Source organism: Sciurus carolinensis, chromosome 15, assembly GCF_902686445.1.
Source record: "Sciurus carolinensis chromosome 15, mSciCar1.2, whole genome shotgun sequence".
Taxonomy (NCBI): domain Eukaryota; kingdom Metazoa; phylum Chordata; class Mammalia; order Rodentia; family Sciuridae; genus Sciurus; species Sciurus carolinensis.
The window spans coordinates 55,961,735-55,974,276 of record NC_062227.1 but is presented as its reverse complement, the minus strand read 5'-3'; the positions used below and the strand labels follow the sequence as shown (position 1 = coordinate 55,974,276).

At 55.0% G+C, this 12,542-nt stretch overlaps 1 protein-coding gene and 1 pseudogene across 2 annotated transcripts in view; one reads left to right on the top strand and one right to left on the bottom strand.

Moving 5' to 3' along the window:
* Zbtb7c (zinc finger and BTB domain containing 7C) overlaps positions 1-12,542 on the top strand; it is a 326,309-nt gene that overhangs the window by 53,792 nt on the left and 259,975 nt on the right. Inside the window, exon 2 of one of the 2 annotated variants that reach the window (XM_047526756.1) lies at positions 6,616-6,842. The exons of the other annotated variant lie outside the window; for it this stretch is intronic. The gene's annotated coding sequence lies outside the window, so the exon portion shown is untranslated. The remainder of the gene's footprint in view (positions 1-6,615; positions 6,843-12,542) is intronic. 2 annotated transcript variants of the gene reach the window in all.
* The window catches only part of LOC124965385 (ribosome production factor 2 homolog), a 55,156-nt pseudogene that overhangs the window by 32,143 nt on the left and 10,471 nt on the right, over positions 1-12,542 (bottom strand).

The window sequence follows — 12,542 nt, the reverse complement described above, 5'->3', positions numbered from 1 at the left end:
ACAGGTGCCCTCAGCACAGGCCAGCTCCGTCCTGCTCTCTCTATTGTCACAAAAGGGTTTGGCTCCTCAAGAAAGGCCCTGTGCGCATTTCCCGGAAACGCCCATATCAAGGGCATTCGTGGTTTTAACATCCGCGGTAGAGGAATCGGAGGATCTGGGGGCACAGGAACTCTCCTTCAGCCCAGCAGCAGGTCCGAGGCTGAGCTGAACCTGCAGCTGTTTCCTGTGAGACACGGACTGTGCCCACCTCCCACTCTAACGCTCCTGGTTACAAAGAGATAGGGAAACTCATTTGCCAATCAGCAAACCCAGGAAGGACTGATGAAGGAATCAACAAGAGTGAAGAAGGAGGAGGGCTTTCTGCACAGCCAGAGGCTGTGACGTTAGGCAGTGGGGGGTGTGTCTTGGTGTGGTAAACAGCACGCTATTTGGAGTCAGGGGACCTGGACACAACTGTCAGTCCAGTCCCTTGTTGTCTATGTGATTCTGGGCTGGAACTGTCTGCTTCTCAGTTTTCACCTCAGTGGATTGGGTGTAACTGTCCTTACCTGGGTGACTTTGAGGGCCCAGAGTTGCTGGATGGGAAGGCTGTCAGAGACTGCAAGCTCTGAGAAAGCAAAGGATTATTTCATAGCACTTTCTGTTTTCATCCTGCTTTCAGGCTTCTGCAGGACTTTGCTCAGCCTCTCTGATGTAATGTACTGCAGTTGGTCAAGATGCATAGACAGCTGGGGTGCACGGCTTGCCCAAGGCTACCCCTGAGAGCCAGGGGAAAGGAAAGGGTGAAGGCGTCTTCCTAACAGGTGTGTGGCGTGGACTTTGGGCTGTCACACGTCAGTTCCTCCTTTAGATTGCGAGGCAGTGTCTCCCCACAGGGAGCAGAGAGCTTGCAAGCCTGCAGCAGGCCTGTGTGGTTTGGAGGAACCGTTTGGCTGAGGGACATGCTTACAGCTACTGCCCTTCTAAAATCTTTGAATTGGGGCCCCCTGTGCTGGCTGCTGGCTTCATCTTCTTCTCCAGTCCCTGTCCTCATGCTATCCAGAGTCCAGGGAATTGTAAGCAGTGGAGATCTGCAGGGCTTCCTAGGTGCATCCCAGAATAAGCACATTGGGAGATATAGAAGACATGAACCATGACTTTTTGGCTATAATGAACTGACATCTCACACCCACACATGGCTGGGCTGGGGAGGGTATGTGTCAAGGGATTCAACTTTTTGGAGAGTAATTCAACAAAATCTGGGAAATTTTAATGCACATATTTTTTGACCCAGAACTCGCACTTCTGTGAATTTACACTACTAACATCCAGGCTTATGCAAGAAATGGTATTTGTACAAAGTTGTTCATTTCAGTTTTGTTTGTAAGGGCACAAGATTAGAAACAACCTCATGCCCATCAGTAGGAGACTAGCTTCATCCATTGATAATACAGCCACAAGGTGGAATAGTATGCAGTCATAAAAAGAATAAAGATGTTTCTATATACTGATCCAGGACAATCTTGAAAATATCTTGATGAAAGCAGGGTGCAGATCACTATTGTGGTTTGGTCAGTTGTGTCAAAAAGTGCAAAACTAATGCATATTGATGTTTGTTTAGGCGTGAGTTCTTGGTTAGAAACATCGGGAAATGTAAATGAAGGGCTGGGTGGTGGATGACAGGGCCGGGAGAGCAGCATTTTGCTCGGTAACTGAATGTGCCATTTGGATTTTGAACGTGAACGTGTATCATGTTAGTGGTGGGGAGAATAACGGTCCCTGAAGCTCTCCACGGACCGTGAACCAGCGAGTGTGGTATGTTGCTGTCCGTGGTGACAATAGGGTCTTTGCAGGTGGGATTCAGATTTATAGTCTGAGGTGGGAGAATAATCCCGGCTTATCCATGTGCGCCTGGTCTCCTCTCGTGAGCCCTTAGCAGCTGAGAACCTTTCTGGGCCATGAGCAGAGATGTCACGATGGACCAACCCATGAAGACGCTGGGCTGCTGGTCCTGAGGATGGCCTGGGGGTGGGGGAGACCCAGGAGCCAAGCCCCACCATGGCCTCTCGCAGCTTGACAAAGCCAGGAAACGTCCCTCCCACAGAGCCTCCGGAAGGACAGAAGGAACATGGGCAATGCAACCTTCCTTCCCCTGAGCCGCTCTACCTCCAGATGGCGAGATACATTCTCATCGATCGAGACACTCGGTTGTGGCGGTTTGCTCCGACAGTAATAGGAAGACCGACGCCGTGTTAGAGCCACACGGGAAGAAAGCAGTTTTCGGAGGATGCTCTGGGTCTAGTTAGGGGCGGACTCGTGGCACATGCACCGGAGACACATAGTAGCTTTCAGGTCAGAGCCCTGAACACAGGGAACCCGGCTTGTTCCGTGAAGGAGGGTGGGAGTGTCCACTGCAGGCCAGGTGCTGTGCCAGCTGCAGAGGCCACGACGTGGAAAAGACGCGGGACCCCAGGGCAGCTCTGCCGTCTCTCTCCGCTTCCCCTTAAACTGGCCCCTCGCATGCAGGTACCGTGCCCCCACCCACCATGGCCTCCGCTGGGCGTGGCGTTGTGGGCCCTTTGCCATCTTGGGCCTGGGTGGGCCAGTTTGGACCTCATTCCTCTGCTATGGCTGGTCTCCAGTGAAGACCTCCAGAGAGCAGAACCTCAGCCCTCGAGAGGCTCGGCTCTGCTCTCCATCTTCCTCCTCTGCACTCGGCCTGGGCACCATTCATTCCAGCCTCTCCTGAGGGTCAGGTGACACCGGGTTTCTGCCCTGGGAGTTATGTGTCCTGACTCCCCCCCGAGACCACCGCTTCCTCATGTAGGGGTCTGTTTTATTCGTGTGTCACCATCTGTCATCTCAACAGGGACTCGCTGGAGCCGTCCTGGGCTTTCTCCTCTAGTTGTGAAGAGAAATTCCATCCCTGTTCTTCTTGGCCATTTCCTCTGTCCAGGCCCGTTTAATACTAGAAAAGATACAAAGGGAGCCAGATGATTTCCCCTCCTCGTGTCCTCCCATACCAGCATGCAGGGCCAGGGTGCTGGGACTCTGGTTTACAGGAACCACTGAGCCACCAATGGTCTTCTCAAGTCCCGCCAGCACCGGTCAGCCAGAGCCACGTCCAGGGCTGCATGTAGAGGCCCCGACCCCACAGCCCTCGCCTGCTCCCCTCCACCTCCTCCTGCTCTCCCTCTCCCCTAGCTTCCTGCGCCTCTGCTGCCTCCCTGAAGGCGTCTTCATCTGTGAAGAGCAGCGATGACAGCACGCATAGCCAGGTGACCTGTGTCCACTCTGTAGCTCTTGGAACACTGGCCCACCAGAGGGAATGTCCTGCCAGCACCAGCTGAACCTCTGGGTGCCACAGTGCTTCCATCAGGGAGATGGCAGAGTCCTCGGGAACAAAGCAGCCAGGTCACCACCTGCCCCAGTGAGAGACTGTGGTCAGTCTCTCCCGGGGGACATGTTCTGGAACCAGGCAGAGGAGGCTTTGATCGAGACCCCTCGCCTTCCAGCTGGGTGGCCTCCTTACTCACCCGTCCTCAGCCTCACTTGACTTGGCTGTAAACTTGAGAGTGGACTCAGACCTAGGGTGGCTCCAGAGGCGGGTCTAGATCTACATCCAAACTCGCCTTCTGGTCTGGCTCCTGTGGCGACGTTGACTCCTGACAGTGTGCAACCCTCAGCCCCTCGGGAAAACCAGACGGCAGAGCAGGAAAAGGTGCCATGCGGGGTCAGGGGTCGCGACAGCCGCTTTGACGTACCCGTGGAAAATGCCTGGCGGTGGCGGTTGCTCTTCTTTTGCAAGGTTCCTGCTGATTTGCAGACAGGGCTGGCTCATTTCTGAGCCATCGTGCGGCTCCCAGAGGTAGGCAGGGCTGCGGTTTGCAGAGGCCACCAGCCCTCTGGGTGGAACTTCAAGTCCAAGTCTGTCCAGTAGGGCTGCTTCACCTCACCACCAGGCCTCCCAGGCTCCTCCGCTGCTTCTCAGAAGGACGTCCGTCCCCTGCCTTCTCAGCCTCCTTCCTCGGCCTCCCATCCTCCGCTGCCCCTTTCTGTCTTTTCTTGTCGACCTTCCATCTCCCTCAGGGGCTCTTGCAGGGTCTCCAGGTGACTTTACTGTTTTGTCCCCAGAGCCCTCTCCCTCCTGTGGCTGGAACCTGGCCTTTCTACAGATGTTACTGTCCCTCAGAACCATCCTCCCCCAATGCCTGGAAACTCTGGAATTCTCTTTTCTGACCCCAAACCCCCCAGGCTCTCTGCTGGCTGCATTGCTGAGCAGGAAGTGCCAGGGTCCCCACAGGACAGTGGCAGGGTTGTTGACAAACGCGGGAGCGGACTGGGGCAGGTAAGGGAGAGGCTGCCGGCCTGGCGTGGAGGGGTGTGTGGGCGAACGCTGGCTTGTGCCCACATGGGTGGGGTGAGCGAGGTGCCTGGCCCACCTGCAGGGAGAGGACCCTGAGTGCTCTGCGGGCTCCTGGCTGGAGAGGAGCCGCCTCCGACCTCAGGCCTTGGAGAGCTCCCCGGAGGCAGGCAAGAGAGCCTGGTGGCAGCGTTTCTCTCTTAAGGAGAAAGTGAAAGGCAAGGGCAGAGAGATCCCGGGGGACTGGTTTGGGGAGAAGGGAGGACAGCAGGGATGCCGTCTGAGCTTGCCTTCCCCTCCACCCCGCGGTGATGTGGGTGGTCTGGGAGAACCCGCGGGCTAAGCTGAAAGAAGTGAGAGGGGCCCAAGCAGACCCCCGTCTCCCCCATGCAGACAGGGCTCAGCGGCTAAGGCCAAGGCCAGGGCCAAGTCCTCTGGTCAGCGGAAATGGCTAAGCCTGGCCCTCCTCCCAAGCACCCCTCTGGCCCTGACTCAGGCCCGAGCTTGCCAGGCCCAGGGGTCCCCAGTTACACAGCAGAGGCAGCTGCTGTAAGCAGGGGTGCCACCCGGGGGAGCCCGAGTGGGGTAATGGGTAGAGAGGAGAGAGCCAGAGCGGCGGGACGGCACCCAGCACAGCACAGAGCCACGGTGAGGGCGGTGGGCGTTGGACAAGGTGAAGTGATGGCCGTGTTTCAACCTTAGGGCGTTCTGTGGAACGAGGCTGGGGACAGGTGTTCAAGCAAAATTTAGTCTTTCTTTTTTTAAAAAAAATATTTTTAGTTGTAGATGGATACAATACCTTTATTTGGCTTATTTAGTTTTATGTGATGCTGGGATCGAACCCAGTGCCTCACACATGCCGGGCAAGTGGTCTACCACTGAGCCACAACCCCAGCCCATTCTTTTTTTTTTTTTTTTTTTTTTTTAGATTTATTTATATCCTTTGCCACAAATGGAAGAGAAATACGCAAACATTTAAAAAATACCTCATTCAGTAGGGTTAAAATAAAACACATTCACTTGAAGGAGTCTTATTTTGTTTTCTGGAAAAGTCATCATATTGTGGAATATATTATCTGTATTGCTAGATAAATAGTTACTTCCATGGGCAACAGAGAGTGTGAGAGGCAAATGGGACGAAGAGATCTCATAAATTCACTTAAAAATTTTATAGATGATGTAGCCAGGTACAGGGGCACTTACTAGTAATCCCAGCGGCTTGGGAGGCTAAGGCAGGAGGTTCAAAAATTAAAAGCCAGCCTCAGCAACTTAGCAAGGCACTAAGCAACTCAGTGAGCCCCTGACTCTAATAAAAATACAAAATAGGGCTGCGGATGTGGCTCAGTGACTGAGTGCTCCTGAGTTCAATCCCCAGTACAAAAAAAAAATATATATATATATATATATATAAATATATATACACACACACACACACACACACACATATATATAGACATATATTATAGATGATGTAGTGGAGGCTCAGAGCTAGAAGGTGATTTGCCCAAGGTCCTTCAGCCAGTGGCAGAGCTGGACCTTGAACTTGGCTCTGTGGTGCACAATGGATTTAGGAACTGGGTTCAGATGCTGTGTCTTGGGCAGAATCAGTTGAACTGGGGCCTCCTGCTGTCGCTTCAGGTCAGCACCAAAGCCTGGGGGGATTCTGGGGGGCCTGAAACATCTGCCCAGGAGCAAGCCGACAAGACCCTGTGCAGGTGGGGTGGGGTCGGAGTCGCGGGTGCTGATGAGTCTGGGTTGCAGAACGGAAGTGCACAGGGCCGCCTGGGGCAGGGAGCTGAGGGTGGGGTGAACCTGCCCAATGCCCACGGGAGCCGCAGCATCTGGAATGTCCTGTGACAGTTTTTCTAGAATGACCTGCCTCAAGCACATCTGGAACCGGTTTGAAGGGTGGCGGGGAGCCCTGAAACAGCAGAAAGAAGAGAAGGTCAGCCGCCCTTGGCATCTCACAGGAGCCAGCTCCCAGGGGCTGCTGTTTGCTTTGCGTTTCCTGCAAGAGAGGCCAAGAGGGCTCTAAGCCCACCTGCCTGTCCAGCGTGGATCTGCAGCAGCTCCTCGCCAAACATCTACCCGCTTGCTTCCTATTTTTACTCTTAATAACTGTACGCTGGGGGCTGCCAAGGTCACCCTGTTGCTATAGTGAGGTGATGGCGCCAGTCTTCCAAAGCGCTGGACCCTTGGCTCCGAGGAAAGACACGATCTGAGCTGCTTTATTTTTGGGTTTGACTGAAAAGATTTAATGTGCCATTTTCCAGCCTCTGCAACGATGGTGGCTTGTACTGAAAACGCATAGAGTCTCCATAACAAAGAATAACTGGCCGTTCTGGGGAGCGGACAGCTGAGAACGTGGATAAGATGCATCTTAAATGACAAAAGTGATGAAACGTCATCTGGAAAATCTCAGAAAGGACAAACGAAACCAGCCATAGTTCCTCTGCTGTGGCACGGCCTTCCTGGTCCTTTGGAGTTAGATGGCCCTGAGGTCAGTTGTCCTAATGGTGCACTTGGTAATGCTGGTCCCTGCTGTACTGCCACCACTAAGTGGCTGCTCCTCTGATGTGGGTGACTGTGCCTCGGCCTGTCCTCAGCCCCCTTCCCCATGCCCTCCATCACACACACACACACACACACACACATACACACACACACACACACGAGCCCTGCTAATCAAAGGGTGACCTCAGACCAGAGACATGGGCAGCCCCCAGGGGCTGGTTAGAAATGCAGACTTTGGACCCATCTGGGGCCCAGTGAGCTGGCAGCTGTGTTTGCATTTGGACAAGATCCCCAGGTGATTTTCTTATTACCTGCATGTTGAAGTATGACAGGCCCTGGTCCCCAAATCTCATCCCCCTGGCTCCAGGGTAGAAGCCACAGCCCTAGCCAGGTACACAGCGGCTGGGTAGAGACCAGAGGGAGCATGGAGATGGAGAGAACGGGGAGGGCTCCAGGCCAGTGGGGTGGCTCACGAGTGAGGGCCAGGAACTTTGCAGGGGGTGGGGTTGGGGTTTAAGGAAGTGCTACCAGCCAAATCCTCCGAAGATGCCAGATGGAACATTTAGAGTCCAGTGGGCTGTTGGAGCAGGACCATGGGCTTGAGTAGCACAAGCACTCCTCCCATTCACTCCCATTTTATAGATGAAGAAGCTGAGGCACAGAGAAGTTAAGTTGCTGACCCAAGGCTACACAGCTAATAGGTGGTGGAGCTGGGATACAAGCCTGATTCCAGAGCCTGCAAGCCTTAACCACCGTGAGATAAGGCCTCCAAAGTGTGGGCCAAACAGCAGGTTGAGGGGGCCAGTTTGCAGGGGTGATTAGGGAGTAATCTGAGTTCACATATGTACTGACAGCCCAAGAAAGGATTTGAACCCAGGATATTTTAGGTATGAAACTGATCCTCTTCTACCTGGCACACATCATCAACAAGGTGTGGAGCTGCTCTCTATCTCTTAACAGCTTCTCTCCTGCCTACCTACTCCCAGGTTTTAAAACCCCCTCCTGCACCCAAAGACGGATCCCCTCATCTCTTCATGGTGGACAGAAACAAGGGACAAATCTTAGACGTCTTTCCTCAGTTCTTAAGAGTGAAAGGTTAGGACTGGATGTTCGTAACTGGACCTGGTTTAGTATTCCATCTAATTGCCCCACGTTACAGTTAAGAAAACAGGCCCAGAGAGCTCAGGCACCTTGTCTGAGGCCACACAGCCAGTTAGTTACAGGTAGGAAGCAGTGATTCTGGATGCAGTGCTCTTCAGCTGATACGATTGTATCTGTGCCCTCGGTGCCCTAGGTGTCCTTCCAGGCCAGCCAGCACTGAGCTGCCGGGTTGCTAAGTCCGTATAAACTCAGCCTTAAGCTCAGGCTGGAGGATGCAATGGATGAATATCTATTAAAAATATATATGTATATACTTACGTATATACACTTATATACATACGTATCTCCGTCCTGCAGGGTAGGGGTGTGTCCAGAGATGCTTGAACGCACCCCTCCCCCCAGGCGCTCCCCGTCCCACTCCCCAGGGGTAGCCACTTAACAGTGCCGTCTCCCATGGCTCCTTGATTTTCCTGCCAGCCCCTGGGTTGTGTAGGATCTATGCCACAGCAAGGCTATTTTTAACAAGCATCCCAGGCTTCAGGGGGTTGAGGAGAGGGGAAGAAAAAATATTCCATTTGTATATTTTTAATCCGCGCACATCTGAGCAGGCAGTGGCTTTCCTGTCCCCGCTGCTGGTGTTGTGGCAATGGATGAGACCCTGGGAGCTGGGTAATCCTTTCTCTTCCCCTAACGAGGCTGGAGGGCGCCAGGTTCAGGCCGTTTCCGGCGTGCTGGCGGTCTCAGCTGGCTGCCTCCTGATCCCGCCGCCCCCAGCCCTCTCCCTCTGGGCAGCCTGGAGATCCTGGCCGGGTCTCCGAGAGCAGGAGGCCTGGGAACCTGACTCTCTGGGCCAAGCTCATATTTAGAACTGTCTCCAGCCAGACGCTGGCCTGGTGCCCACGTGGGCTCTGGGCAGGGGCTGCCATCATAGGCGCTGCCTTCACGTGGGCAGATTCCGAGTGGGCACAAGCCCACTTGGAATGTAAACACGATCCCTGTGCCCAGGAGCTGGCGGCGGCAGAGCCCTGCTCCTGGGCACAGAGGGAGCCTGTGCTGGTAGACAGCAGGGCGTGTCCTGGGAAGAAGGGTGGCGGCGGAGGGGTCCACTCCCCGTCCCCCCGTCCCTGCTCATGTTCTTCACCACTCCCCAGGTGCCCAGGCTCTGCTCCTGCCTGTGAAGGGGATCCGTCGCCCCTCTTTGGGCCAGACAGTGCCCCAGTCTGGTCCCTTCCTTTCTGCTTCGTGAGCTCCCGCCGGTGGGACACGAGCAAGGTCGCTGCTGCAGGGCCCGCTCCACCTCTCCCCTCTGGAGAAGCCAGACCCTGACCCCCTGGGATGGCACCCATCTGTGAAAGGTGGCCAAGAGGGACGTCATCCCAGAAGGGTCTTTCAACAGGGCCAGCGAACAGGTCTGCAGCCCCCTCGCCTGCGTTCATTTCCAGGACAGTGTGCGGTGATGGATGCACCAGACCCCCTGAGCTGGTCTTTAAATCGTGGTCCTCTTAGGTGACAAATGCCATGCCTTAGCCCTGTGAAAACTCTTTTCTTTTAAAACAATTCCTTCCAGGAAGGCATCGTGGTTCCTCCGCTCGTACCTCAGCTCTTTCCTGAACCACTGCAGGGGAGGCCCCGTGCTCATCCATCCACACTGCAGTGTCCAAGGAGACTGTGCTGGAGACCGGGTGAGGGCTCCCCCTCTCTGCTGGTCCGTCTCAGGGACCCAAGTGGCTTGCTCACCAGCTCTCTGGAGAGGAGGAGGCTCCCTTCCTGTAGCCAAATATTCAGAGAGAATCAAAATGCAGCATCAAAACTTATGCCTGCAGACTGGTACCAAGGCAGAGCCATGTCCTCACACCCCTGGCAGTCCCCACTGGCCTGCCGGTCCTCCCCACCACTCCCGCATCAGGGGAGAAGGGCGCCCAGAGCGGTCCTGAAGCTTGAACAGGTATTCCCTCCTGCCCTGTGTCCCTTCCCTTCGTGCTGCGGATGGAATCCAAGCGAGTCCCCAGCCCGAGCAGGTATTCCTTTGTATCTCCGGAAGCCGCGGTGGAGGTGCAGTAATGAAACGAACAGAGGGTGGACAAATAGACGGGCGAGCACATGGGAGCGCAATCTCGGCTCCAAAGGGACTTAAAACTCGGATGAAAGGGGATGGGCAAGCGCCGAGGCACTGGGCGGCTGAAGGGAGCCCTGCGGTTGGGCGGCCCCTCTTTACCGGAAAGAGCCCGCATGCCCGGAGGAGTGGCGTCGTCGACGGAGCAGGGAGGTCAGGGGATGACGAGATCCGGAAACGAACGCAAGGCTGCCCTGAGTGTCCCTCGTCCTTGGGAAAATTGCCTTTTCATATGGTTGGGAGTGGGCTGTGCAATTTTTCTTGGAGAGTTAATTGTTCGGCTGACAGCACAGATAATTAGGACTGAGAATCCCGGAGCGAGGGCGACAGCACCATCTGCTGTGAATATGTTTCGGCCCCACCTCGCAGGAGAGCCCGGAAGTGCGGCTATGCAGCCCTCCCCCACAAAGACGTGTGCGCCTGGGGCCAGCACCAGCTGACCGGTACAGGGGCCTGGGATGGTGCCTGGCTGCTTACAGGTGCAGTTTCTTCTCCTTCCCCACAGCATCCGCTGCCCATGGCAGGACTCACTAAGCGCTCCAAGGACCCATGGGCAGCCGGGGCACAGCACTAATGCCAGAGGACTGGTTTTCTGTCACTCACTGGGGCCTCCTGTGTTGAGGCCTGGGCCTCTGTTGACTGGAGTGAGCAAGTGGGTCTGCACTGAGCCACACGGCTGTCATGGATGTTGCAGGTCATTTTCCTGCAAATTCTGTGGATCCGCCACCTGGCCTGGACTTCCTGGGCTTTGACCTGTGCTGCTTGCTCTAGCAGGAGTCTGGCCCTGGCCTCCAGGGCCAGTCAGGGTTGTCCTCCGTGCACATCCTCTGTGTCAGTGAGAGTTGAACTGTTCTGGAATCCAGAGAGATTCCTGCTGTGCAGGAGCTGTGGAGACCTTTCCTCACAGGGGCAGAGCTTCACAGTTTTTTCCCTTTCTATTTTTGAGGAGCGTATCACATATGTAAAAGAGCATAAGAGATGTGGATAAGTAATGACAATAACTGCAGCCGGGCATGGTGGTGCACGCCTGTAATCCCAGTGGCTCAGGAGGCTGAGGCAGGAGGATCATGATTTCAAAGCCAACCTCAGCAACTTAACAAGGCCCTAAGCAACGTAGGGAGACCCTGTCTCAAAATAAAAAATAAAAAGGGCTGGGGATGTGGCCCAGTGGTTATGCGCCCCTGGGTTCAGTCCCTGCTACCAAATAATAATAATAATAATAATAATAATAACGACAACTGCCTTGCTTTTTAAAGGGGCTTCTAAGCCCCCACGTTCTTTTGCACAGAAAAGCCTTGGAGACCAAACTGTGGAGGCCAAGCGGCCCAGGAGGCTCAAGGTCAGCATGGCCTTCCCTGGAATCTGTGGCTCTTTTTCACAGCCCATTTCCTGTCTGCCGGAGCTGCTCTGTTGACCAGGCACCTCCACGTTCCTGTCTTCCCTGTTTATCACTCAGTTTGCTGCATGCTTTCTTCTCAGGCCTTCATATCAGCGAAGAAGCCAAAGGCCCGATTGTTCTCCCCCGACACCCCATAGCAGGGTGAACTGGCCCCTGTTCCCGGCCCCTCCTCACTCCCACCCACCCACTACCCCTGGGGTGACTTGGCAAGGAGATGAAATCCACCTCCCACCGGAAGCTGACTGGAAAGAATGATGCCTGGGAGTTGGAAAATCCGGTCTTGACTCTGACACCAGCTTAGACCTCCAGCAAGCTTCTCAACCTCTCTGAGCGTCTGTTTCCTCATCTTTGAAACACCCCTTCACAGAGCTGCCAAATGCACACCACGGTGTAAAAGAAGCCAGAAAGGCATCGGCCGTTGTATGTGTGGCAAGTAAGACATTGCCATTTACAAAATCGCCACACTTAACAAGTCCACATGGGCCAGAGGAAGACTTTGCCCCTCCCTTCCCTTGCTGCCCTCACCCTGCCCATGGTGCCTCTTCTGGCCTGCAGTGCTGGGTCCCTGGGGACTGCTCTCCCTCCCCGACAGCACCTCCTCAGCAATGGTCCACTGAGGCCTGCAGGAGCTCCCAAGGTTGGTGTGGAGCTCAGGTCACCTGTGGGCAGTGGGAGCCTGCCCCTCCACCCCCAGGAGCTGGAGGCCAGGCCTAGTTAGAGGTACAGGGCTGTGGCCAGCACGGACCCAGTGTCCGAGGATGAGCGAGGCAGGGTGGCTGTAGCTGGAGGTGCTCTGGCACCTCCTGGCTGAGCGTGAGGCATGAGCTTGACCCTGAAATGTGGTGACTTAGTGGAGCCCTACAGGGATGGGTAGGGAGCTCCGCATCCCTCCCTTGTCTCTCGCTTTGAGAAGGGCTTTGGAAAGAGGTTCATCACAACCACAGGTGGGCGGCTTTCCTGGAGCCTTCCAGACCACAGCACTTCAAAGTCTCGCCTCGGGGGCCTGGCGAGAAGAGTAGAGGAATGTTCCATGGTCCACAGCCTTGTTCTTTGCACATCTCCTGGGTGGAGCG